This window comes from Ambystoma mexicanum, chromosome 5q (assembly GCF_040938575.1).
Source record: "Ambystoma mexicanum isolate Mex_15411 chromosome 5q, UKY_AmexF1_1, whole genome shotgun sequence".
NCBI lineage: Eukaryota > Metazoa > Chordata > Amphibia > Caudata > Ambystomatidae > Ambystoma > Ambystoma mexicanum.
In genome coordinates this window covers 426,756,412-426,783,628 of record NC_090933.1, presented here as the reverse complement: position 1 = coordinate 426,783,628, position 27,217 = coordinate 426,756,412, and positions in this window count along the sequence as shown.

Sequence of the window (27,217 nt, the reverse complement as noted above, 5' to 3'; positions counted from 1 at the left end):
ATGTTCCAGATAGTGGCCTTAAAAAAAACAAAGGAATTCTGGTAATTAATTAGACCTTCAGCCTCCCAAGCGAATGAAATCCTAACGAATTCTGAAAGTGAAGAGAAATGGGTGGACCACTTCAAGAACCTTTTCGCTTCTATTGAAGACTCTGTTAGGCTGCGAAAAGAGACCTCGCTAGCTCTTGGGAAGACCTCACAGACACGGAAGACATCATCCGAAAGATCAAGAAGCTGAAAGCTTCTAGAGCTCTGGGCCCGGACGGTCTTACCAACTTTGACTTGAAGCAGCAGCCTGAAGAATGGGCGTCTTTGATCAGCCTAATGTTTGCACGTTGCAAAGAGCTCAAAACTATCCCTACATCTTGGACCTCGGCGGTGGTGGTCCCCCTTTTTAAGAAAGGCTGCAGAGAAGACCCAACCAACTATCGTCCGATAGCATTATTAGATACCATCGGGAAGGTCTTCGCCTCTTTATTGCTTTAGAAATTCCAGCAATGGGCTAAGTCATCTGTCTACGCGGACCCTTTTCAAACCGGCTTTTTGAAAAATGCCAACACGTTAGCAAATATTATGGTCCTCAACATCTTAAAAAGTACATTTAGAGCTGGTGCACCCAAAGTGTATGTAGCTTTCGTGGACCAAACTCAAGCATTCGACCGTGTGGATAGGAACAAGCTTTGGGCGAAATTAACCATCTAGAATTGTCCTCAAACCATCTTGGCTCCCATTGGAGCCCTCCACACTGATACACAAATGCGATTTCGACTTAGTCACCATGGTTTGCTTTCTGCCGAGATACCCTCTTTCAGAGCAGTCAAACAGGGCTGCCCTTTGGCTCCAGCACTCTTATCGCCTTCCTTGGCGATTACAAAGACTCTGTAGCAAAAGTTCGGGCCTTTTCTCCAAAAATGGGCTCCATGGAGGTTCCTTATCTTCTATATGCTGACGATATTATCCTGGTTGATCAAACCCTGATCGGGCTCCAATGAAAGCTTGACCACCTGTCATCCTATCTATATCTTAACAACCTATAAGAGCAAAACTAAAATCCTGACTATGGAAAACGCTCCAACGAAAAAAGAGAAACCAATGTAGTTTTTGGAAGGAACAAAGATAGAGTCCATCGAATATTTTAAATACTTGGGTGTCACCTTTGACTGTTCCAAAACCGAGACCCATATGCAGCGAGTTATCTGGTCCAAGATCCACAACCTTACAGCTCAGTCAAGAACGATTGATAGAAAATACGGAAGGTTTTCTCTTTTGCCGGCTATCCAATTTTATAAAACTAAAGTCATCCCGTCAATGGTGTGCGGCATGGATGCATACCTGCAATACCAGCTACGATTTGGCCTAAATTGGAGAGCTTCTTTTGGCGCTCAGTCTTGAAAACTCCCAAGTCTACATTAATTGCAGTCATCCGTCGTGAACTTGGTCTGCTTTCCTTATCAGCTGCAATAGACAACACTCAAATTCAACTTTGTAGAAAACGCCTGCACCCGGACAGTCGGCGCATTTACACACTGATTAAAGAGGAAGCTACTAAACGGACTTGCACTCAGCTATCTGCCTGGTGCGAAAAGAACAAAACCCTGTTAAAAACTATAGCTTGTACAGAAGAGGATCTGATGGTAAACCCTTTGAGGATAAAAACTAAGATTGAAGACTTAGACTGGATCACGGCCTTAGACTAGGTGTCTTCCAACAGACTTTTGTCCCATCTTCCCATAATAGTTCGCAAAAGAAAAGAGTTAGCAGAATATATAAAGACATTTCCCAATAAAGCCCTGAGTGAGACATTTCTCAGAGCAAAACTTAACCTTCTACCCACCAGGGAGATCTTAAAAATTCTATCGCAATCCGCTACGAGTGATTGTAGACTCTGTCAGGAAATCAATCAGACTGAAACCTTAAGACATCTAATGATGAAATGTTATGCTACGCAAAACCTCAGAAAGGTGTACCTCTTTCCACTCTTTTTGGATTGTGACTTCTATGAAGAAGACCTTTGGTGGACGCGTCTTCTTTCTGGCGATAACAACAGATGGACCATCGCTGCAGCTTAAATCCTGAAACTGACAATGGATAAAATAGCAAGTCTGTAAAGCAATATTGATGCTAGATTTCCCAGATTCTACACTATTTTTCGATCTCAACATTGCTATCTAGACATCCAATTACAAAAGTTTCTTCTTTTCTTCACGTCCTTGTAAAAGCCTATATTAGGCTATAAACAAGTAATAAAAAAGAAATAAAATAAGGATACTATCTTGGTGTTGTTTAACTTTTTTGGGCCATGCTGTTGTGGATCATCTGGCACCAAGCGTCATCCACAACTAGCTGTGACTCTGGACTTTTTCCCTTTTAACTCATTCAATATTATAAACAGTTAACTTGTACTAGATTTGGCTCGCTCCAAGAATACGCTCTTCCAGTTTTTTTCACTTCCCTCTTCCGTTGACCATATTAAGCTTCCACACACCACCTGCCACAATCTTTTACAAATCTTCTGCATCTACATTTCCCTTACTTATACTTATAAATGCATATATGCAGTGTGCAGTGAGAGAAGTGCATAAATAGCATGGGCAGTACGGATGGGCAAATTCTCATGAGAACCCAGGAGGGAAATACCAAGGTATGCCAAGGTGGAACGCCACTGGGTAACTACTGGAGCAGAATAGTCCCAAAGGTGGGATGCATCTTAGCAATAATATCCCTTTAACAAAGTTTTTTCTGACAATTTAATAGGTTTTTATAAGTGAAAATGTTTCATGGTGTTAGATCAATATATATAAGTTATTAATAATTCCTCTTTTCATATATATGAAAGAACTATAAACCTCCTTTAAGATGCATATTTTTTGCAACACATACTTATGTCTGTCGTTATGAGCAGCGCATGCTGGGAATGGAAATCATCGTTCAATTGCCTACGGTATAAGGTCCTTAGCTGTGAGGTTGGAAAGGCACTTCTTACGCAATGTTTATACAAAAAAATCAATTTTATTACAAAAATAACATAATCAAATTCCTTATATTGTTTACTCATAAATCACCCATATATATTCCAAATTTCAACATCACATAATTAACTCCACCATAAATACACATTCTCTCAATATCACATCATAATAAATTATACAGTTAAATTGGTTATCATTGCCATAAAACCCTTTCAACAAACAAATAAATCAGTTAATCCTTCACACCCTTCCAAAATACAAGTGTGTCCATCAGTTGAACAGCACAAAACAGCTCATCAACACTGTCTACACGTGTTTCGGTCGGTAGAGGGCTTCTGGTGTTGCCCTGTGTTAACCCAACCTTCTTCAGGACAATAAGTGGGGCATCAGTGCCGCCTTACCCATACACAAAATCCAATGGAAGATGTCTTCAACAACACTATAAAACAGACAATATAACCTATTTACCAAAAGCATTCCAACCAACCTCTTGAATTATAACAAAAAGGCACATATTAATTATGTGCATAATTCTTCCATAAATAAACAGATTTACATTCACCTCCAAAGTGAAATCGTGGAGGTAGTGTAAACCATAAAACGTATCCTTAGTGCTCCAGTGATTAGACCAAATCTCAGCAGAGCCTGTTGCAGACAAGAGCACAGGGTAAGTAAAGCACTGCCTCTCCTGCATTATGTTTCAACTAATTCTTATTATTGCGTGATATAAAACGCCCTTGCAAACTGTAAGAGCTGTCTACACTTACTTCCAGTATCCAAACAGAACTTTGTCAGATGCCGATGTTGCCTCGCATCCACTCTCCGTGACAACGCTGCCCGTTATGTATTAACTTCACAAATTTTTCACTGTGGAGTCCCCTTCTGGTGTTATTCACGTGTACTCCACTGCATGCTGATGAAAACCAACAACTAAAACAGGGGAAAAGAACAGCGTAGGGCTAACACTTCAGTTCGTACCAAAACTGCACGTTTGACTTCATAGCTATCACTATCATGGGAGACTACCCCAGTGAGTATAAACAATGCCATTGTGTATCTATTCACCCTTACTTCGAATGTATTATGCATCCCGCAGTTTCTAGGGCAACTTCACACCCGTGCTGTGCACCTCGCATCCTAATCCAGAGGTAAGTATTCAAGGCAAACCAATCGTCAAATGAATCTACTTGCCAAAGCTAACAAAGCACTCCCATTTGCGCAGAAGAGCGAGAAAAATATGACTTATTCACTATTTCATTAACATGGTCTGGGCTTTCTAAACTAAGGCCTTACCTGCAGTCACAACATATCTGCCTCCGTCTCATGCGTGGTGCAGAATGGTCAGGGTGGCTCGCATTCTGCCATGACTCTGACAATCTGGCCACTGCTCACGGCCACAGGCTATAACTCAGTCACCAAAGGTATATCACAATTCATTGTACCTAAATTATGACACTTTTCAAAAAATAAAACATGGACACATTCGCAAAACCATGATTTCAGGTTCTTGCGAATGCTCCTTACAAAAATTTGCTGCAAATCCAATCATGTTTTATTTTTTCAAAAGTGTCAAAAAAATGTATGTACATACAATAGTCATATAACTTAGCCCCCATTCAGACTTTGCAAACATTCAAGGTTGTGTCTATTATCTTTCTGAAAATGTTTGTCCACATTCGTCACATGGCAACAAAGTTATGAGCCATATAAAAATGTTGATTCCCCCCTCTTGACAAAATCCCACCAAACTGTGCAAAAACATTCATATCTAGATCTAAACTCATTTTGTAAACTTGTGTGCAGATTCGTCAAACTAATGAAACAATCTTTGGAGAGGTGAGGGGTGACGAGGATGGGATGGGATATGACCTTAAAAAGTCAAACAAACTGGTGTTTTTTCAACTCCAACATACGCGAACAGTCCGGATGTTTGGGGCAGTCCTGTGATGTTCAAGAACATCGGAGATGTTCGGGACATCTATGCTTATTTGTGCATTACATGGTTGATGAAAACATTAAAAAAAAAACCATTGCACTTGTGAAACTAATCAACCAATCTCTGGGGAGGAGTGGGGTGATGAGGATAAGATGGAATATGGCCTTAAAAAGCAAAAAAACAGGTGTTTTTCTTCTCTGATGTCTGTGAACAGCGCAGGGCAGTCTAGTGATGTTCGCGAACATCATGGATGTTCGGGATATCTATGCTCATTTGTGCATTACAGGGTTGGTGAAAATCAGTTTCTGAATGGCTTATAACTTTGACGTCACTGAATGAAACTGCATGACATTTTGGAGTTTCATTCCAGACTTTACTCTGAATGGTTCTGCATAGTGTGGTGCGGTTTCATGAAGAGGGAACCAAATTAGAAGGGGGATCCCAAAATATTTAAAGGCTTATAAATGTGGTGCCAATTGACAAATCTGCACATCACTTTGTAAAAAGATTGTAGACCTAGATATGAATGTTTTTGCAAAGTTTGGTGGGATTTTGTCTAGAGGGGGCAAAATTAGAGGGGCAGTCTTAACATTTTTAGATGGCTTATAACCAGGGACCAGCTATGTGGTAAAGTGATGGACTAGATTACAACAAACATGCGCGATGAGCAATAGCAAGGACTTGAAAGCATGTTTTTGAAAATATGTTTTGTGTTTTATTTTTCAAAAGTGTAAGCATGTAAGTAGAAAAACTAGTGAAATACATTTGGTGTGTGAGTAATGTAATGTAATGTAATTGTTTATTTATTCAGCACTTATACACAGGTAGAGAGCTTCAAAGAGCTTCAAGGCGGGAAGGGAACAAGGGAATACAAGTAATCAGTCTTATGCCTTTAAGTTTCAGAATGATCGAAACAGAAAAACTCGCATACTAGGTCTGATGGCATGTCTCCTAGTGCAAGTGCATGAAGTGTTACAGTTGCGACCAAGCTAGGAAGGGGGAACAGAAAAGAGGGTTTGGGGGGCAGAACAGCCACACTTTCTGGTCAAAGTACATTTAGGTCATGCATGCATACAGACAGAGGTGCGAGGAAGAGCACGTGGGGGGAACCAATGCGTCCAGTCCAACAGGGCCCTAGGTGGAAGCATAGTATGATCATAGGAGTATATGTACAGTTTTTAGAAGTGATTGGTGGATGGATGTGTGACTGTTTCAAAGCAGGCATTGGGGGAGTGTTACAAATATAAAATCAAAAAGGGTATAAGGGCTGCCCTGTGCGATGGTGTGCACGTGCCATTTGGGTCTTTTAATGATCCATGGCCTGGAAAGAGTACTGTGGAGCCATGGATAGTTATAAAGGTTCCTCGATTATGGTCCTTATTGTATGCTCGAGAAATGTATTTGGGACAGGACATACTTTTTGTGGTTTTATATTTTTCTTTAGTATACAATTGTCCATTAGGACTCTGGGCAGGGGAGCCAGCCACTGAGGTGGTCAGGAACACAGGCTTCAACCACGAGTACAAGCCTGCATTCAAAGCCGCCTGATGACCAGATTTCCCTGCCGCCATCTCCCCCCACCGTTCATCCCATTTTTTCCCCACCCCACCCCCTCCCTTACTACTTACCTTATTTCGGCAGCGGCAGGTGCCTGTTTAGCGTTTAGGGAACGTTTGTTTAACAGTGTTGTATTAAAGTCGGGTGTGAGGTGTTCATGTACCATAGACATCCATTAGAGTTGCAGTTTGTCAGCCATGACGCGGGCTGGGCATCTGTTGATAATGCATGGTGAAGAGAATAAACCATAATTCCTGTCAGGCAAATGAGTAGAACCACTATGAACAGAGACACGCTGATTCTTAAAACAAAACAAAGTAAGAATGAAGGAGTTATGTCAAGAAAGACTTAGGGCTTCATCACAAGTTGGGCTAATAACGTTACCACCACCCGGTCCAGCGCTATTAGCGCAGGATCAAGGGTTGGCCGGTAATAGGTATTCCCATTCCCCATTGGGTTTGCTGGACCCAATGGGGCATTTTTGGCACAATTTGCGTGCGTTAATAGCGCCGTGTTGATTGCACCCGAAAATGGGTGTTAAGTTGGTGCATTTTCCCCCAGCTTAGAGCTGGGGTAAATGCTGCCAGACTCGTGGTTGGGCGGATCCTTAAATGAAGTGGTAATAGCGTTACTGCCGCATTTAAGGGCTACCTCCCAACTCGTGATGAGGCCCTTAGTATTTTGGGTGGTGCATGAGACCTGATCAGATATATTACACCAATTATCTTTATATTTATTTCTTGCAGATAAATGTTCTATATGGAATATGATTTCATGCTATCATTAAAGGGAAACAAACAATTGGATGTTGGTGGATATATTTATAGTGAAGGAAAGGATTACATTGATAAAACATTATGGAAATGTTAGGATATTATAAAGAAAACTGTAAAGAGAGAGCAGCAACTAAGGGAGAGGAGGCTGTAAATGTAATCAAACACAACCAGGTTCCAAATAATTAAGACATATTAATAAAAAGAGACAATAGATAGTACACCTGCCACAAGCCAAATCTTTAAGGATTACATTTCAAACATACCGGAGCACATAGTGGTAAAAATGCCTTCACAAAATTACTTAAAGGGCACAATCTATAATTCCAGCGGGAAGCACAACCATATTCCACAAATACCCAAATTAATTCACGAAATGAAAACTACAGATCTGTTTACAGTTTCAATGAAAAATTAAGAATTCCTCCTGTTCGAAGAAGCAGCATCAGAGTCAAATTTATTGATATTCGCCAGTCGTAAAAATGTGGAATACCTAAAATACAGCACAGTGTGGCAATAGATTAAATCTTGCCCACCATTATTCTACCGCTATAAACCAGACATGGGACAAAAACACCTTTCTGTTTGGATATGGCCTGTTGCCTAACTAGCTAATTAAAACATACACACTTGTATTCAGTAAAATAAAGGCCATGCTATGATATGATAGGTTATTTATAACACGCTTAATACCCAGAGGTTTCTAAGCGCAGACTCTGGGATTGAACCTGTGGTGCTCCGTGTCGTCTTGTGAGCACGTTGCCCTGAGCTATCCTCCCAAGACAGCTAAGGTGCGAAGGTGAGAATCACCCCACCTCTCCAAAATACATCATGGATTTTGAGATCTCGGCAATGAAAACCCTAAAGGCTTCATTTCCAAATGTCGAAATTCAAACTTGTTTCTTTCCCTTCATTTAGGTGAATTAGCAAAATCTTCAAAAACTTGGATTACAGTGCCATAAGGTATCAAACATCGAGCTTGCATTCCACATATAATTGAAGTGTGTACTCGCCGTTCCACCAATCCACCAACTGCTGCACTAAATTTCATGTTTGAAAGTACAGTACATTTGGATTTTCAAAGAAAAAATATAGACTTGATTAAAAACGTTGTTTCATACTTTGAGGAAGCATGGCATGGATTTAACACACATACTGGCAAAAGAGAAATAACATTCACACCTCACCTATGAATAATACCAAAAACCAATAACAAGATAGAGGGCTGGCACAACTCAGTTAGCCAGAGTATTGTTCTAAAACTTCCAGTCCTTTTGTAATTCCTCCGAAACATTGCAAACTGCCAAATCATCACCAAACAAGCTTACCGCTACCGGCACTTGGAATACCTCACAGTAAATCAGGCGATTTTGGGCTTTATAGTGGTGGATTCACCTCCAGCTTTTTACTAGCATTAAATCCTCAACTTCACCTTCAAAATCATAATTCAGCAGTTTGGGAATATCAGTGGTAATTCTGTTGCCACCCATAAAAGTGGTGGTAATGGAATTACCACCACTTTTTTTCCTGCACCACCAAACTTGTAATGAGGCACATTGAGTCTACCAACATTATTGAAACTAAATTCTTTCATTAGGCTGTCTCTCTCATGACATCCTTTAAACAGTTCATTTTATGTTCTTTTCTTTCTGCAAGAGCAGACCTCATGTTACTCACTCACTCCATACCACTACCCAACCCTCCAGATAAGGTGCGTATGGGGCCTTTTTATGCACAGTAATCTTGTCAATGGCACTCTTAATTCTTACTTCTATACCACTTTGCTCAGGCTGTTTATGGCAGCACCCCATAAATCATGAAGTTCACTGGTGACAGCCCGGCAAGCAGCAGCTTGCAAATCCACTCTTTACTTTAGCAATCCACACAGTTCCTTGAAAGAATCAACTGGGCTGAGTCCTGGTCCATTTATGTTGTCCATGTCTTGGAGTTTTAGGAGAGCCCCTCAGCAAGAAATTGCTTGGCATTGGAGAGAAAGAAAAGCTTTTGGTGTACTGTATGAAGACATGCTTTTTTACTCTTAAGATTGCATGTGTTTTCATACATGCACGTGCATGAAAGGGACTTTACTTTAACTACCATTCCTACCACCCACTGCAAGCAGGTATAAGTACAGATTGTACCATTACCTCTCAATAGGACTGCTATATAGTCAGGTAGAAGAAGCCTAACTCAGCAGAACTGCTATAGGTGTAATGGCACAGTGCCAATTATTAACAGCAGGGCTAATTGCATGATGCCCGCATTTCTTAGCAGTGCTGTGATGTCTTGGGACAGTCCCTGCATTCAGTAACAGCTTGAGTAATGACAAAGCACCAACATGTGTTGGCGTTTTCTGCAGAGAGCTAAAGTACTCAACAAAAAGAGTGTCTGAGCTCTTCCCACCATCCACCTGAGCTGATGTGATGCACACTGGCAGACAGTGTTCGAAGATGGCATTGCTGTCATATTCTTCATTGGCTCCTACTCGGTCTTGCACATTTCAAAACTTCTGCTTCTCCCATTTCCGATTACTGAGTCCCACTGCCAAAAATCAAGCACATTTCAAAGCCTCATTATGAATCTCTTGACTCACATGTAGGATAATCCACACAGGCATGGAGCTTTTGACAAGCCAGTTATGTCAGGCAAGCCTCACATGGAACTGACAGTGTCCTAACCCTATGTGCCTTTCAGAGTCAACAGCCTGTTGGGAATGGTAGCTCAGTAGGTCGCTAACCTTGCTTCAGAGATTATTGTGTAACCTGTTTTCAAATCTTGTTGCTAGGTGAGTTAATGTGTCTGCATCAAAGGTATGAGTTTAAGATGCAGCTAACATTCTATTGTAACAGAACTGACTTAGCTTTCGACTTCTCAAATGGACTACTAAATGTTCAGTGATTCAGAACACACACATTTCATCGTGGATATGTATACCAGTAATGTCTCAGAACATACCTCATCAGGCCTTCTATACCTGTAATGGGCCCGAACACACATCTCTTTAGGGCTGCTATAGTTGTAATGACTCAGAACACACCTCTCATCTGGGCTGCTATACCTGTAATGGCCCAGAACACACATCTCTTTAGGGTTGCTGTAGTTGTAATAACTCAGAGGACAACTCTCAGCTGGACTGCTATAGCTCTAATGGCTCAGAAGTAGAACACGCACATCCCATGAGGGCTGGTATACTAGTAATGGCTCAGAGGAAGCACATCCCATGAGGGCTGATATACTTGGAATGGCATAATGTGCTGGTAAAGCATCTGCATTCAGCAAGTGCTGCATCTGGTGAGACAAACGGCTAACTCTGTACTTCCCAGCCTAATGGTCAAAAGAAGGTTTGCACACATCTAGAAGGAGCACCCAATGGTAAGGCTGCACTAGATTTGTAAATAAAAAAGGCATTTTCAGCTTTTGGGATTTATTGGTGCTTTGTCAATAGGCAAACAGAACAACAGGAGAGGAAGAACAACTCTGAACCTAAGCAATACAGGAAAACAAAGTTGGGATAGGGATTGGAGGGGGATAATGATATGATAGTTTATTTATATAGCACCTATACACAATGGGCCTCATTACAACCCTGGCATTAAGGGGTTAACGGCGCCGTAAAAGGCTGCGGCGCCGTTAAACCCTTAACGCCCGATTCACACTTTAACGCCTGCTTTTTGCAGGCGTTAAAGTCCAACCCGCTAAGGGACCTTGGTGCTAATTACGGCACCGTAATTTACGGTGCCGTAATTAGCACCTTCCCCATTCCCATTGAGCCCTATGGGCCAAAAATGGGAATGGGGAAGGGGCCATGGTGAATGGGGATTTACCGCCCCGCCAACCTTGGTATGGGGCGGTAAATTCGCCATCCACCATGGCGGAATCCGGCATGGACCATGGTGCTAATAGCACCATGGTCCAACGCACAGAGTTGTAATGAGGCCCAATGTGTTTAAAAGGATTCAACGGAGATCATACTAGACAATCCAAAACAGAAATTCGAGCAACAGGAAGAGAGACCAATGAGCTACATGAGAAGGCAACCAAAAAAGTGAGGCGGGAAACGGAGGTAAATAATACGAAACACGCACACACACTAGGAGTGAGGGATATAAGCCCAAGAAAAGGGACATTTGAGACAGTACAATAAGAAAACACAGATCAACAGCAGGCAGGAAGATCTGGAAATAGAAAAGCAAGACTAGAGAAAGGCAGAAGTGGCAAAAACATGGAGTGGCTGTCAAGCAGGTAGTGTCAGGCAGCAACAGTAGCCCAGAGAGGAAGAGAAGTGATGCTGGTAGAGTCAGGGACTTCATTTAAGATGTAACTAGCTGGCATATGTAGTAGTCCTTAATAGATTTTGGGTGTCCTAGTATAATTAAGATGAAGCTGGGTAGAACCCAGCTACAAGTTCTTTGGGCCTCATCACGAGTTGGGCAGTATCCCTCCAGCGGTATTACCGCCGGCATACCGCCCGTGCTAATAGCGCTACTGCCACCCGGTCCGGTGCTATTAGCACCAGATCATGGGTTTGGTGGAACGGTCCTTCCCCATTCCTCACTGAGCTCTTTCGGAAATTCCCCATTGGACCCAATGGGACATTTTTGGTACAATTACCGTCAGCGGTATTACTGTGCAGTAATAGCACTGAAAATTGGCAAATTCCCAGCGGAATTCCCCCCAGCTCAGAGCCAGGGGTAAATACTGCCAAACCCATGATTTAGCGGACCCTTGAATGCGGCAGTAATAGAATTACTGCCGCATTTAAGTGTTACCGCCCAACTCGTGATGACCCTGTTTGTCGCTAATGTTTTCGAACAGTTTTAATTTTATGAACAAATTGGATAGTTGCCAGACAAGTTTTACCCTCTTGCAAAGAAGGAAACTAATTTTTACTCTTTAAATTGGATTTATTCTCTAATTCTAAAAATTGTGAGTAAAATACTCTCATGCCAAAATCCTATCTGAAGCGCTGCCATTACCAATCAAACTTTAACACCGACTTCAACCATGAAACTCAAATTGTAAACACTCAAACCATACCACCACAAATCAAACCTTATGCCATAGTAGAAATGATTGTTAAGGTTTGATGGAGTGAGTGTTTATACATCAAGTTTCAGGTTCCATGGTTGAATTTGTAGTGGTATACAGAAGGTGTTTGTACCTTAACATTGTGAAATCCCACTCTTTGTACACTTTCCTTTTTGTTAGGTTACCCTTAACTCGTTTTAAATCTATGATTTCAGTGTTTTATGATGAAGGCAGTATAGCATGTGATTATATGTAGTATAAGTGAATGTAGTATGAGTGTCTGCCGTACGACTATATTACCGTATGGACATATGGCATTTGAGGCAAACGCTTTACATTGACACAATAGTTTTCATATGTGTAGTAGCATATACGTACAAAATGTACATCTTTTTTCTGCACCGGTACATTTTGTATAGAAGGTGTAGATTAATTCTGAGCATTTGTAGCAATAGTGTGTGTTGTAAGAACATGTAGCATAAGTGTGTGTGGCATAAGAACGTGTTGTGAACAGCACGTGCCGTAAGTGGATGTGTTGTACGTTTGTGTGTTGTTAGTGTGTGTGTCCTAATAGTGTGTGTCATAAGATTATGTGTTGTGTGTGTCATAGGAGTGTTTTTCATAGAAGCATGTATCGTTAGGAAATTATTGGTGGGGGTAATTATTGGTGGGGGTTTATGTGTGGCATTATATGTGGAATTTTATTTTGATTTGCCTTTTAACCGTTTCCGTTTCTATATTGAGATCGCCTTGTTGGAATCTTAACCAGAAGTCTTTCTTCAGTGTTTGCAAAAACACTCACTGCATCACAGCCCACATGGTCTTTCTGAGGCACATATGTGCCTGGGCTGACGTCCACACGGTGGACGCAACATTGGTGCACCAAATGTAAGCGCATCTTCACCCATCCGCGCTCTGGATGAGCCTTGTAGCCCCTGGAATCTTTGTGGATGGCACAATGATACTCATCAAATTAAAAAAAATTCCGAAAGTATTGAAGGGATGATTTAATCTCTCTTGCTCCTGTAATTATACACCTCCCTCCAGCCGTTTGAAGTGTTTTCTGAGGTTTAACAGACTGTCCCACTGCTGATGTGATGCCTGCCACTTCAACCAGGATCAGAGATATTACTGCTTTGCCATCTCTTAAAGTTACTGCGAGATCGGTGTCCTCCCCCCAGTTTTGGCCTTTTTGATCAATGCCAGATCTGCAGTTGCACACCAAGATAATATTCTCTCTATTTTAGATGATTTAAAACCATTTCCGTGATGCACAGTCTTCATGTGGACTCTTCAGCTTTCTCTGAAATTCTCAAGTCATATTCTTTTGGTGTACCGTTCCCCCCGCCCCCTTGTCCTACACTTACTGTTATTCAGAGTTTTATTCAAGTCATGTCAGACCTCAAGCTTGTCCACTCTAATTTGATTGTACTGGGGGACTTTAATGTTCGGCCTAACAATGCCTCCAATTTTCATGCCACAAAGCTAACGGCTGCATTGGCTGATTATCACTTGTATGTGTGCGTTCATCTTCCTACACATAACAAAGAAAACACTCTGGACTTAATATTTTTGGATACCCATCTGACAGCTACTTTCAATCCTCTTTCTGTTACCTTGTTCGACCATTTTCTTCTCCCTTTTGTTATCTTTTTCCCGCCCCCCTTCTTTCTGGTGCCTTGATTCGCCATATCCAGCGTCACTGGAAAAACACTTCTCCAACTCAAATAGCCAAACTTCTAGAAGTACATACGCTTTCCCCCTAGAGACAATGACAACTTGGACCCTTGTACAGCTTTTTTAAAAGCAATGACCCTGATCAACAAGCGGCGGCCACATCCGGACTAAGTCGCTCTAAACCATTGTCTCCCTGGTTTTCTTCAAATTTTAGGATGCTTAAGTGCACCTGCTGTAAGACAGAGCGTAAATGGCGTATTGATTATTTCTCGGCGGTCAAGGAGGAATTTTAAAATGACCTTTCTGTTTATCATGCAGCTATTAAAGATGCAAAATCTCAATGTTATGCTAATCACATTGTTGAGGCAGCTTGCTCCTCTTTTTTAGGGTTACTAAGGAGCCCTCCTCTCCCCTCTTGCGCCGTTTCATCATTTGGGCTCATAAGCAACCTGTGACTCCATTAGTACCTTCTTTGTTGGGAAAATGTGTAAAATGTGGCATCAAATTGATCCCCCTGGAGTGGTTGACGCAATGTATATCTTTACAGCAGATATTATGAAAGAGCACGACAACGGTGAGGTTTTTCTGTTTGAGCCTATCACAGATAAGATGGTGAGCTTTAGTTAAACTCAAATCCTCATCTCCATTAGACCCAATTCCTCAACACGTTTTTCAGTCTTTCCCGTCAAATGTTATTTCACTCTTTACTGAATCTCTTAATTATTCCTTTTCTTGTGGTTTTATTCCATATTCCTTAAAGCACACACTGGTCACCCTCTTCTAAAGAAATCCCATCTTGACCCCTCAGATCCAGTCAACTATTGGGCTATTTCTCTTTTGCCAATGTTGATCAAGCTTATGGAATCCATTGTCACTCCTCAACTTTCACGATATCTTGAGTCAAAAGCTCTTCTCCATTTTTCCCAGATGGGTTTCACACCTCTTAGAGGGACAGAATAAGTGATGATTTCTGTCCTGGATGACATGGCCATGCTTCAGGACCGCAGCAAAGTCAGAGTTCTAATTCTCCTTGACCACTCCACAGCTTTTGATACGATTGGTCACTACACTCTTCTCAGACATCTTGAAGCAGCTGGTATTGTTGGCTCCTCTTTTCCCTGGTTCTCTTCTTTTCTATTGGATTAGTCACAAACAGTTTCTTTGTTCCTGTTTCAGTCGGCCCAGTCCCTATTACTTGTGGTGTTCCCCAGGGCACATCTCTGTCCCCTCTTCTCTTTTATATCTATCTTCATCCTCCTGTTGATTTAATCAAGTCCCATGGGTATGTTTTTATACTTATGCTGATGATATCACACTCAACCCACCTGTGTCTGATCCCCCAGCAAACTAAAAGCATTTCTAGCCTCAATAGGGGACTGGATGTCGCGAAAATGGTTGAAGCTCAATGGGAAAATGACTGAGATCCTAATAATTGGACCCCGTGAGTCTGATCACATGAGGAATTATAGAGTTTTGCCTGAATCTCATGGCCCCGTCCTGTTCCCGGTGCCTCAGTTAAATGTCTTGGATAAAACTGCAATCTTCAGTTTCCGGAGATGCACAGATTGCCTCTGTCTGTAATTCTGGTTTCCTTAAAGTTAAACTTTTGAAGAAGATTGTACCTGTCATTCCGTCACATCTCTGTCCTGTAGTGATCTCTGCTTCAACCATGGGTTCACTTGATCATTGTAACGGCATCTACTTTTCAATTCACCATCTTCAGGTTCTGCAAACCTCTGCGGCATGGATAACTCTTAATGCCTCGAGACTTGCCCATACTTCATCTCTGCTGTGCTAGCTTCATTGGCTCCAGATTAAACATCAAATTGAATTTAAGATCCTTCGTATCGCACATAGAGCTGCTCAGCAAATTGGTCTTCCTTTTCTAAGACATAATCTCTTAAATTGTACGTCCTCTGTAGCTCTGCGCTCTTGCTCCCAAACTTTGTTTATAATTCCTAGGTTTCATAATGTCTGTGCTGGTGGGTGATCTTTTTCAGTCCTGGCTCCAAAGTTATGGAATGCTCTCCCCTCACAATTATGGGCGATATCTGATCACCTTCATTTTCCTAAGGCTCTAAAGACATTTCTTTTTATTTAGTTATCTTGAGTTGGGGATCTTTGGCAGTCATGCTCTCAGCACCCAGATGCCTTCAGGCTGTGGTTTCACACTTTATACATCTGTATACAATACAATAAGAGCAGGACATGTTTCGTAGAAGCATGGGTCATAACAGTGTGTCTTATAACAATGCAGTGTGAGTTATAAGATTGTGTGTCATAGGATCACTTGTCATACAGGAACATGCCCCAGGAGCGCATGTCATAGCAGCGTGTGTCATAGGAGTGTGTCATAACACTGTGTTGTTAGACTGTGTCGTGTAAGTTAGTTTAAGTGATTGGTGTGTAAATATGTGGCATGTGAGTATATGGCGTATTGGTACAAAATCATAAAATGCATATGTCCTATTTAGCCCTTATGCATATGAAAACTTACATTAAAGTTAGGTTTCACTTTGATGTGAGATTTCCATATGTAAATGAGGGGTATATTAGTTTTACAGTTGTACATGTACGAAATGTACATCTCCTGAAAACTGACATCAATGTCAGTCCAGACGTCTATGTAAATCTTCAGGGCAACATTAGTGTAGCTATATGAAATGTTCATCTCCCACATGTGCATGCTGAGTTTGTATATACAATGTACATTCATTCTGCTCATGCATTTTATGCCTCTTATACATATGAAATCTCACATTGAAGTGAGCTGTAACTTTGATGTGACTTTTCAATACGTGCAGGAGTTTTACAGTTCACACTTAAATTTAATTTACATCTCCTGAAAACTAACATCAAAGTTAGTCCAGACTTTGATGTGAGTATTCATATGTATAGTAAAAACATGTGCATAATGTGCATATTCTACATGTGCGTTTACATTTTGTTTAGAAGCAGTACATTGATTCTCAGCATGTGTAATGTACATATTCTAAATATTGATGTGAATTTTGTGTAGAAACTGTACATTGATTGTGTGTGTGTGTAGTAATAACATAACATCACGTTTTGTAAGTGTTCCGTAAGTGTGTGTTCTAAGAACGTGTGTTATAGGAGTGTGTTTCACAGGAGCATGTGTCAAAGGAGCATGTGTTGTAGGAGTATGTGTCATAGAATCATGTGTAATAGGAGCGTGTACTGTACAAGAGTGTATCATATGAGAGTGTGTGATAAGAGTGTGTGTTGTAGGAGCATGTGCTATTACAGTGTGCGTCGTAGGCGTGTGCGGCTGATGTCCTGGGTGTTAGTTTTAGCAGTGCGCGGTGGTGGCAGGAGTTATGGTGGCATAGAAACTTTGCACATCTGCTGAATTTCCAGTGTTTTGTTGCATTATATCTGTGCAACTTAACTGCACCTTAACTAAGGTTTGTTTTTTCAGTGAATGTATATATACATAAATATTCACTGAAAAAACTTTGTTAAAGGGATGTTATGGTTAGGTTGCACTAATACACTAATAAAAACCTATGAAATTCACTGAAAAACATTGTTAAAGGCACGTTATGGTTACAAGTAAAACCGAAAAAGCTCAGAAATTCATCAGTTATGGTAAGCTAAGCAACCATAACTCGCGCCACCACCGTGCACTGCTAAGACTAACACCTAGGACATTAAAGATGACATCAAAAATGTCATTGATGACATCACTGATGACATCACATGTGAAATTAATGTTGATGAAAAGTCCCTACAAGGGGTTGTGTTTATAATGTTAGTAACAAGATGTCAAGGGTGATCGGGAGACCTATCATGAACTACGTAATCTATTAAAGAATGTAATCATCTAAACAACATTGTATTGGAGTGTTGATGTTAATACAGGAACCTAATCATACATAAACTTAGGCAATGGATGCAGCATGCACCATAGAAGTACAATATTTATAATCTTGTGATAGTAAAATAATGAATGCTACCTTATCAGAGTTTTGAGTAATGTTAAACATGTAATAACCAATACATATGAAGACCCACAATGCATACAGATCAGAGGCACACACACAGAAACTAAAGTAAGGAAGAAAGAAACAGCATCATCAGAAAATGTTAATAATATTAAAGTTTATCTTCATATATACAAATTAATTGTGTTTTGGAGGCCTGCTTATTGCCCCATGTTTGTGCACCATGAGCTGAGACCAAACCCTAAGGAAAGTACTTTAAGAACATGTGACAAGGTTAACGTCTAGATATATAGCACCTTTTGAATTTTAATATTCTGACTGTCAGTGAACCACCTGGCCTAGATATGTCAGTGAACAAAAACAAGTGGCCCATATATGTGATATCATCAGTGATGTCATCGATGACATTTGTGATGTCATCTTTGATGTCGTGGGTGTTAGTTTTAGCAGTGCACGGTGGTAGCAGGAATTATGGTTGCTTAGCTTACCAAAACTGGTGAATTTCTGAGGTTTTCGGTTTTACTTGTAACCATAACGTCCCTTTAACAAAGTTTTTTCAGTGAATTTCATAGGTTTTTATTAGTGAAACTTAACCATAACGTACCTTTAACAAAGTTTTTTCAGTGAATTTCATGGGCTTTTACCAGTGCATGTTATTTTCCTACAACTTACTAATATCATACTTACGCCAATATAGCAACATTTTTGTCTAATTTACAAAGTTTCAGCTTAGAACTCAATTCCCCACCTTCTAGCATCATTTTTAACACTTCTATACACTTTTTGCAACTTTTTCCAATGTTTTTGTGTCGGTTGATGTCCGCGAATGTCTGACATCATTGCAGACCTTCCAGACAGTGCCACGTGACCATGTACTCGCATACAGTATGATGACGTGTTCGCGACTGCGTCACACTTTGCGACCAGGTCCGTGCTTCGAGGACAGTTCGGAACTGCTTTTTCTACTGATCTAGGAATTTTCAAGCTCGAAATGTACCTTTCCACAGCTCCTACACCTATACTTACTCATTTTCCATTAACAATCTAGTACAAAGCACATACTTGGAAGAATATTAGCAAAACTGCTATTTATCTTAAAAATGGCATCAGCTATTGCCATCCCTCCTCCCCAAGAGCCAACACAACCACCAGCTGGAGGACTTACACAACAGGAAAAGCACAGTACTTCCAAAGTCAACATAGAGGACCAAGAACATGAGGTTGAGGAAGTGCCTACCTCTAGCACCCAGAGAGAATCATGGGTGTGGCAGTTCTTTACCACTGTTGGAAATGTACCAAATGCTAAAGCAACCAAAGTGCAACTTTGTACTCAGTCGTGGACTACCTGGACAGTACTCCTACAGGACCACCTCCATGCACTGCCACACCAAATTCAACCACAGCAATGCTCTCAAAAAGGCTGTTCCTTTCTTAGCAAGTAGTAGGCTGCCTTGCTCCACCTCATCTTCCTCAACAAATACTGTAACCACATAGCCTACTTCTGTGGGACACCAAATCCCATCAGCTACCTTGCAAGCAATAAAAGAGGCTGTTGATCCATATCTTTAGAAGACAACAGTCCTCTGTATATACTGCAACACAAGTGGAAGCAATTTCGAAGTGCTTCTGAAGCTGTTATCAAGGAACATGAGAAATACTGCCCCCTACCATAAAAGTAACACACGAGCAACATCTTCCCCTGTCCACCTGCCCCTCCATATTAGTGCTTGTTGCCTCTTCCCTCATTTCCCTCCCGACCTTACATTCTAACTTTTCCTGAAAAAAAAATACATAAAAAAACAAAGAAAGGTTCCTTTAGGAACCACCTTTCACAGTTAAAAAATAGAACTAAATAAAAATCTTATAGACTCCATCTACTTTTAATTTCTCAGTAAAGTACATAGACTCAATAAGATTTTCCAACATTTCCATTAGCATTTTGTGTTATGCTAACTGGAATAATGTGGCATTCATCTCCTGTTCCAGGGAAGGGACTGGAACAGGGAATAACGGCCCGGCAGCCCAAGTTATCGACCTAAGTGAAACAATGGGGGATGAAGGCCATTAGCACCCCGTGTTCCCAAAGCGGGAACCCGGGGTGCTAAAAAGGAAGGACAATCCTTTTCAAAGATGACCACCATGGAAAGGGAAGGTGGGACTCCGTACAGAGCCCCTCTTCCCTTTCCAAGACAGACTGCAGAAGGTGAAGAAAGAACACTACGACCATATTACAACAGGCAATTTTTTTTCCCTCTCAAACCTATCCCACTTTCGAATAACTTTACCACATAGCCGGTCCCAGGCAGACATGGCCACTTTAACCCCATTAGTCGTCCCTCGTGGTCATGGCCAGTAGCCAGATTGTCTGGTCATGACCTTATGCCATGACCCGAACAATCTGGCCACTGCCCATGGCCCCAGGCTATACCTCAGTCACCAAAAGTATATCACAATTTTTGACCCACATATGCAAAACCATGCTGTAAGGTCCTTGCCAATGCTCCTTACACATGTTTTCTAGAAATCCGCCCATGTTTTATTTTTTCAAACGAGTCAAAATGTATGTGCATACAATAATCATATCATTTAGCCCCCACTTGTCAAAATCCATTCAGACTTTGCACAAACATTCAAGGTTGGATTTATAAGCTTTCTAAAAACATTTGTCCACATTCGTCAAACAGCAACAGAGTTATAAGCCTTCTAAAAATGTGGAGACCCGCCCTCTAATTTAGCCCCCTCTTGACAAAGTCCCACCAAACTTTACAAAAACATGTATATCTAGATTTAAAATCTGTTTGCAAACTTTTGTGTAGATTCGTCAAATGGCACCACATTTATGAGCCTTTACAATATTTTGGACCCCCCTCTAATTTCACCCCCTCTAGACAGAATCCCACCAAACTTTCCAAGAACATTTATATCTAGATTTAAGATTGTTTTGCTAACTTGTGTGAAGAGTCGTCAAATGGCACTACATTTATAAGACTAATATTTTTGGACCCCCCCTTTAATTTTGTTTCCTCTTAACAAGAGGATCTGAGAATCTGAAGTTTTCGTGAACATCACAGGACTACACCCGACCATCAGGACTGTTCGCGGACTTTGGGGGATGAAAACCCCTGTTTTTTTGCTTCTTACGGCCATATCCCATCCCATCTTCATCACCCCTCACCTCCCCATGGATTGTTTGATAAGTTTGACAAGTGCATTGTTCTGTTTTTTAATATGTTTTTACAGCGATGTTGGCGGACAAGAGCGGCGGTCCGCAAATCATAAGCTGCCCAAAAAGTGCTCTTCCTATGAGTTGAGCAACTTAACCATAACTACAGGGCCACTACCGCAGGCCCTGTAATATATATTTTTACAAATTAAATGTGAGGTCTTCTGAAAATAGTCCTACGTCTGTCCTACCACCTGACTTTGCCCAAAACTCTGATAGACTGCCACTGAATACCATCACGCTTTTTCCATTCTCACCCCCCCCCCCCACTTTGGGGAATTCTTCTTCTTGTGAGATTTCCTCTAGCTTCTCATTTGGACATCTCATAACTTCCAGAGGTAAGGGAGCAAATTAGACAATTACTAAAATGAATCCAGAAAATAAGGCCATCTTTATTCTTGTTGATTGTTCTTGTAGTAACACTTATTTTCATATAGATTTAAAAAATGCGCTTATATTCTTGATTGTAAAGAAGTTGTACATTTTATCACTATGCTTCATTTTTGGCAGCCTAGGACCTCAATCATTGACATTGCATCTCTCCTCTTAAATTGTTTCAAAAGCTGACTCACCTGTCTCTACCTGTTGTCCATTTCTATAGAGACATCTGACCTCAATGAGAATGAAAACATCTCTGCTGCTACTCTTCGGGTGAGCTGTGATTGAGCTTTTACTAAAGGAAATATTTCCTTTATTATTAAAGTCAGGAAACACAACAGTATGTAAATGGGTTTTCTAATTGTATTTAGTCTAAACCCAGGTACACAGTGAGTTCTTTGCATATTTTTCTCCAGATCAATAGCGATATCAGCTACAACTGTTGCTTTTAATGTTACTAGTAAGATTCCTATACTCTTATCCCTTTTGTGGTTTTTCTGGTGTCCCAAGAAATCATAGGCTGTTCTGTCTCAATTTTCTATATCCTCGATTTTCTTTTTTGCTTTCTTTATCTCTAAAACTTGGAACATTGTTTCGTCCTCTTGTCTCGGACTGTCCTTTTCCAATTCCATTACCAATTACCAGATTGCCTATCACTTTCTTTACATCTTCTAGCTTTGATTCAATTTAGGACATCGATTATTGTAGCTGTTCTGCCTATTAAAATGATTTTTTTTTAACTATCTGGTCCTCATTTAGAGTTTGTAGCAACGCAAAATCCACTGGTTTTCCGCCAGTGGATAGAACACTTTTTAAAATGTGCAAATCACTGGCTTTAGACTGTTTATCTGCCGGCGGAAAGCTGGCAGAAAATCAGCTGGTTCTCATTGCCATGCATTGTAACCAGCTGATATAGATCCAGCTTTCTGCAGGCAGAACACTGGTGTAAGGCTGGTGTAATGCAACCTTTAAATATGGTTATTTCCTTTCCAACAGCAAAAACTCTGCAAATGTTCCCTTCAACCACACTCTAAATGGGGCCCTCTGTGTTTACCTGGAAAGTAATAAAGACATTGGGCCTCATTACGAGTATGGAGGTAGCCATGCCGCTTTTAGCGGCATGGCTACCCCCATACCGGGTACTGGGTACCGGGTACTGGGTACCGGGTACCGGGTCCCGCAAAAGAGGATTTACCGGACCATTCTGACCTTGGAGGGCCAGGTAAATCCCTTTTGCGGGACCCAGACCCGGTACATCCCCATTCCCATTTGAGCCCTGTTAATGATGGGGCCGTTGTTAGCATCCCGGTCTGCTAGCGGGTCCCGCTAAGGACTCCTGGTCTGACCAGGCATTCCAGAGCGGGACCCGCTGCAGAACTCGTAGTAGGGCAGCACGGAATCTATTACCGGCACCGTTCATTCCGTGGCCGCCTAGTTAGTAATGAGGCCCATTATCTTGTTGGCTTCCTGTGGGGTAGGAGTCACAGATCTTGCTTCAAGCACACATCCCACAAATTATTGAATACGGTATGAAAGACCAAAGAAGTATTGAGGCTTAGTACCACCAAATGAAATACGCCAATCACGGGTCAAAAGATACAAGTATCTTTATTTGTGTACAGATTCAAAGCAACAATAAGGTAGTTATCTGGCTCCCAACACATCGCAGTGTGTACCAGCAGACACTGTGAGGGGAGAGTGTGCTGGACATCCCAATACATGCTCTTTTTATACACCAGCCCAGTCATTGTCCAGCCCTTCTCCAAACTAATAAGTTACATACAAGGGTTCGGACCCAGTTCATGTGACAAATATGACAATATTGTTTGACACATTTAACATATTTACTTGTCCATGAAAATTCAATTGCGATGTTGATTCTCCATCTTAAAGTAAGTCCAGCTTCAAGAATGGACACAAAGGAGTCTCTGCCAAAGCACACGGTTTTAGTTGTTTTGTATTCTGATCCGCTGTTTGAATGAAGATGAAGCTGTGGGCGCAAACAACACTTAGATTGCAGTTCATTCTAGTCACAAGGTTTCTTTGCACAGAACAAACATTCTGCTCTCAGCAGGCTTAATGTTGACGTGGCTCAAAGTTCACTCTGCTCAGCTGCAGCCGATAACACAATTCACCATTTAAGGACAGAAAGCAGAAGTTAGAATTAAAATGGCAGATGGTTCTAAAATGGCAGCAAAGTCAATTCTATTCAGGGCATTTTAGACGCGGTTTTCTGTACAATGCGAATGTGCTTAGGCCAATGTTCATAATCAGACGGTATTCATGCGAATATGGTTTAACATGTATGGTATGGTTTCTTCTCTGTCCTGTGCTTCTCTTTTCATTCTATAGGCTTCACTCTTATCTTGTCCTCTGATCTCTCCTCACATATCCCTTTGTCTGAGCTACTTTCTATACTACTTTCTTTTCAAATTCTCACCTCCTGTCTAGATTCATACTTTTCTAGAATTTCTATCCCTCTTCAGATTTGTTCATACATACCAACATCAAATTTGGCATAATGTTAACTGATCTTGTATAGCACACTTCTACAATTTTGAAAGACTCAAAGTATTTGGCCTTGCAAGAAAAGAGGGCAGGGGGTTTGTTAGTGGGATGAAAAGGATGGCATATGCACATCCTTTGGTATCCATGATTGCAGGCTGGAACTAAACATATCCTGAATGTCAGCATGCATATAAGTGCATAGTGTTGCTAGCAAATGCAACTGCTTTTCATACAGAGGGAGAGCTCAATATCAATCAGTTTAAGTCAGCACTGGGAGAATCTGCTTAGCCACAGGTGTGGGTGATTAACCACTGGCATGGGAAGGAGGGATAGGACTTGGAGAAATAAGCACTGACATTTCTCTGTTTATGTGGTATGTTTGCCAACAGCTCACTGCTTTTTGTGAGAATTGATTGTGTGAGTAGTGTAAAATGTAAGAGACGTGAATCAGTACGTGGGGAATCGAGAGGGAAATGGCTTGCTGAGAGTGAACCTTTTGGTTCATGATTATTGTTTCATTTGCATTGAGAGGTTCAGTCTCTGGTGATGAGGGGTCCTTTATGCAGAGAACCTCCTTTCGGCGGGACTCTTTCGGCCAATTCTGTATGGCGCCTTGGCCGTGGTTATCTTAACCTCTATAAGTATTAGTGTTTAGGATGACAATATCATTAAGGAAAATATGACACTGCTAAATCCCCATACCCTATTGGCAGCTGGACAACAGGATGAGCAAAAAGGGTAACTGTGACAAAGGTGCCATGCCAAAACATCTGGTGCCGAAAGGGCTATGCTGAATTGTCCTGTTCCGTTCTTACTGTTCCGGGTTTATTGAAGGGACTTAAAGAGGCAGATCTGAATGTGTTTGATCTTCGATATTCCTTAGCTGATATGTTGTATACAGGCCTGTGGTATGTTTGTGTGAGTACTGTTCTGTGATTTCATTTAGGTGGCACAGATAGACCCACCAAAATAAGTCAGATTATCTGTATTCCTTGCCTGATGTATTGTGGGCAGGCCCATGGCATGTTTGGGTCAGTACAAAGAGAAAGCATCTGTCTGGTCGATGTTACCATGAATTGGAGGTATGGCAAGGCCAGTATTCTGCCCTTGACAGGAGGGGACAGGAAACCCTCTCATACAGGAGAGAAGCCTACCAGGGAAAAAGCCAGAGCCAATCCTACACCTGAGGTGCTCATCAGCAGTTCAGAGGGGCCCAATGCCCACTGGGTGCCAGTATTTATTTGAGCAGTCCACATTTATCTCATGCGATACTACCACTTTGACAAGATGCTTGCCAGTCTTTTGTGTCTTTTCTATTGAACATCTATCAGAACAGAGAAACATCAAGAAGCATCCAAGTGAGAGCAGGTTTCTAGTACTGCATGTCAGACAGAAGACTGAAACAATCAGAATATCTACTTGACAAAAATCTCATATCTCTTTAGACCACTGACAACTGGCTACAGTAGGGAAAGTTAGGAAGTCCCTGTGTGGGTTTAAGTGCCATTAGGTCAACATTGTGGGCCATTTAGCGATTATCATTCTATACTAAGAGATACACAGTTGCTGTATACTAACTTGGGGCTAAGGATGGTTGTGTTCGGGAGGAGGTGGGTTGACACAAGAGGGAAAGGGATGTCCATAGAAGTACTCGATATTTCAATAAAAACCCTTGATCCACCTCTAAGATTTGAAATTGTGGTTGGTCTGAGGTGCTTAGGTTTGGTACCAAATGTACTGGTGTAATGCCAGTGTCGGTTCAATAGCTAGGATTTCAGAGATGTTATATAAGCTAGGTGGTTTTCCTTTAAGAGCAGACATCTGGGCAAGGAATTCCAGAGCTTCATTGAAAGAAAGGTAACGAAAAATGCACCCAAGCATTTCTGAATGTAGCTTGTCACTGTTACTAAGGATACATTACTGGACCAAAGCATTCTATTTGGCTTGCAGAGGATGAATTTCTTCATGGTGGATTTCTGGCCTCAGATGTGGGAAGCCTGATGATCAATTAATTGTATTTGAATGGAATCCTGTTTTTGATCTGGAGCTGTTGAGGTCGCAGAAGCAAGGAATAGTGTACCAGATAGTTAAGAGTTTAACAAAAGTCTTTTGCTCATATTACACTGCAGTTCAAGTATCAGGGTTATGTCCATAAAGAGTCCAAAGTTTTCAGGTTATCCTTTATTTTTCTTCGGGCCAAGGGATATGTGTGAGTTTTGATGTTGTCATGCTGCAAGTCATAAGTGTTGTTCCTATTGATTACGTTTTAGTCTATTTTTCATCGTCCATGAGTTAAAATAAGCAAGGCATGTGCTGGGATCTGTTGTTTTTATAAATAGAGGTGTGTGTAAGCTTGTAGGTGATTTGGGTATTGTTTGCAAAGTTGAAGCTTTTGAAACATGAGTTATTGATATGCTCCAAGAGCAGTGGTCACAGAGATATTGAAAAGGGGTAGCAAGAGACTTGATTCTTCTGGGTGCTCCAGAGTTGAGGCTGCGAGCACATGACCTGAAAGGGGCCATTTGCATTGTTTCAGTAATGTTGGTGAGGAATGAAGTGATGCAGCATAAAGTGGTTACTTTTGATCCGATATCCTTCAATCCTTTTAGCGGAATAGTATGTTACGTGTTGGGGATGTCTAATAGGAGGAGTTCGGTTGTTGAGTTGGTATCAATGTTGTTTTTTCATCATGTCCCATAAAGAGCATAGTATGGATTATCTTCCTCTTGCTGGTCTGAACCCATGCTGTGGCTCATGATGGATTTTTTTGCTTTCCATGTGTTATCGGAGCTGTTGGTATATCAAATAATCAACGATGTATATGGTTAATGATGATCTGGAGATTGGTCTGTAGTTTGTTGGGTCCATGGGATCAGCTGTTAGTTTCCTGAGAACAAAGCTCGACAAAGGCTGTTTTGTATGTGTGATGGACTATGCCTCATTCATTAAGATGAACATGGTCACCCACAAATCCCTTATTAGACAGACTATTAGACAGACTACAGCTCTAATGACAATCAAGACCTCTATGACCCAGGGGCCGGCGCGGATTATGAGCATTCCCAAGTATCATAAATGAAGAATGGGAGGACAAACATTCAGACTAAAGACTTCTAAACACTGGAATAGCTTGCCTCCCATGATTAGACTAATCAATAAAATATTTCCATTTAGAAAATCTCTGAAAACCTTCCTGTTTTGTCC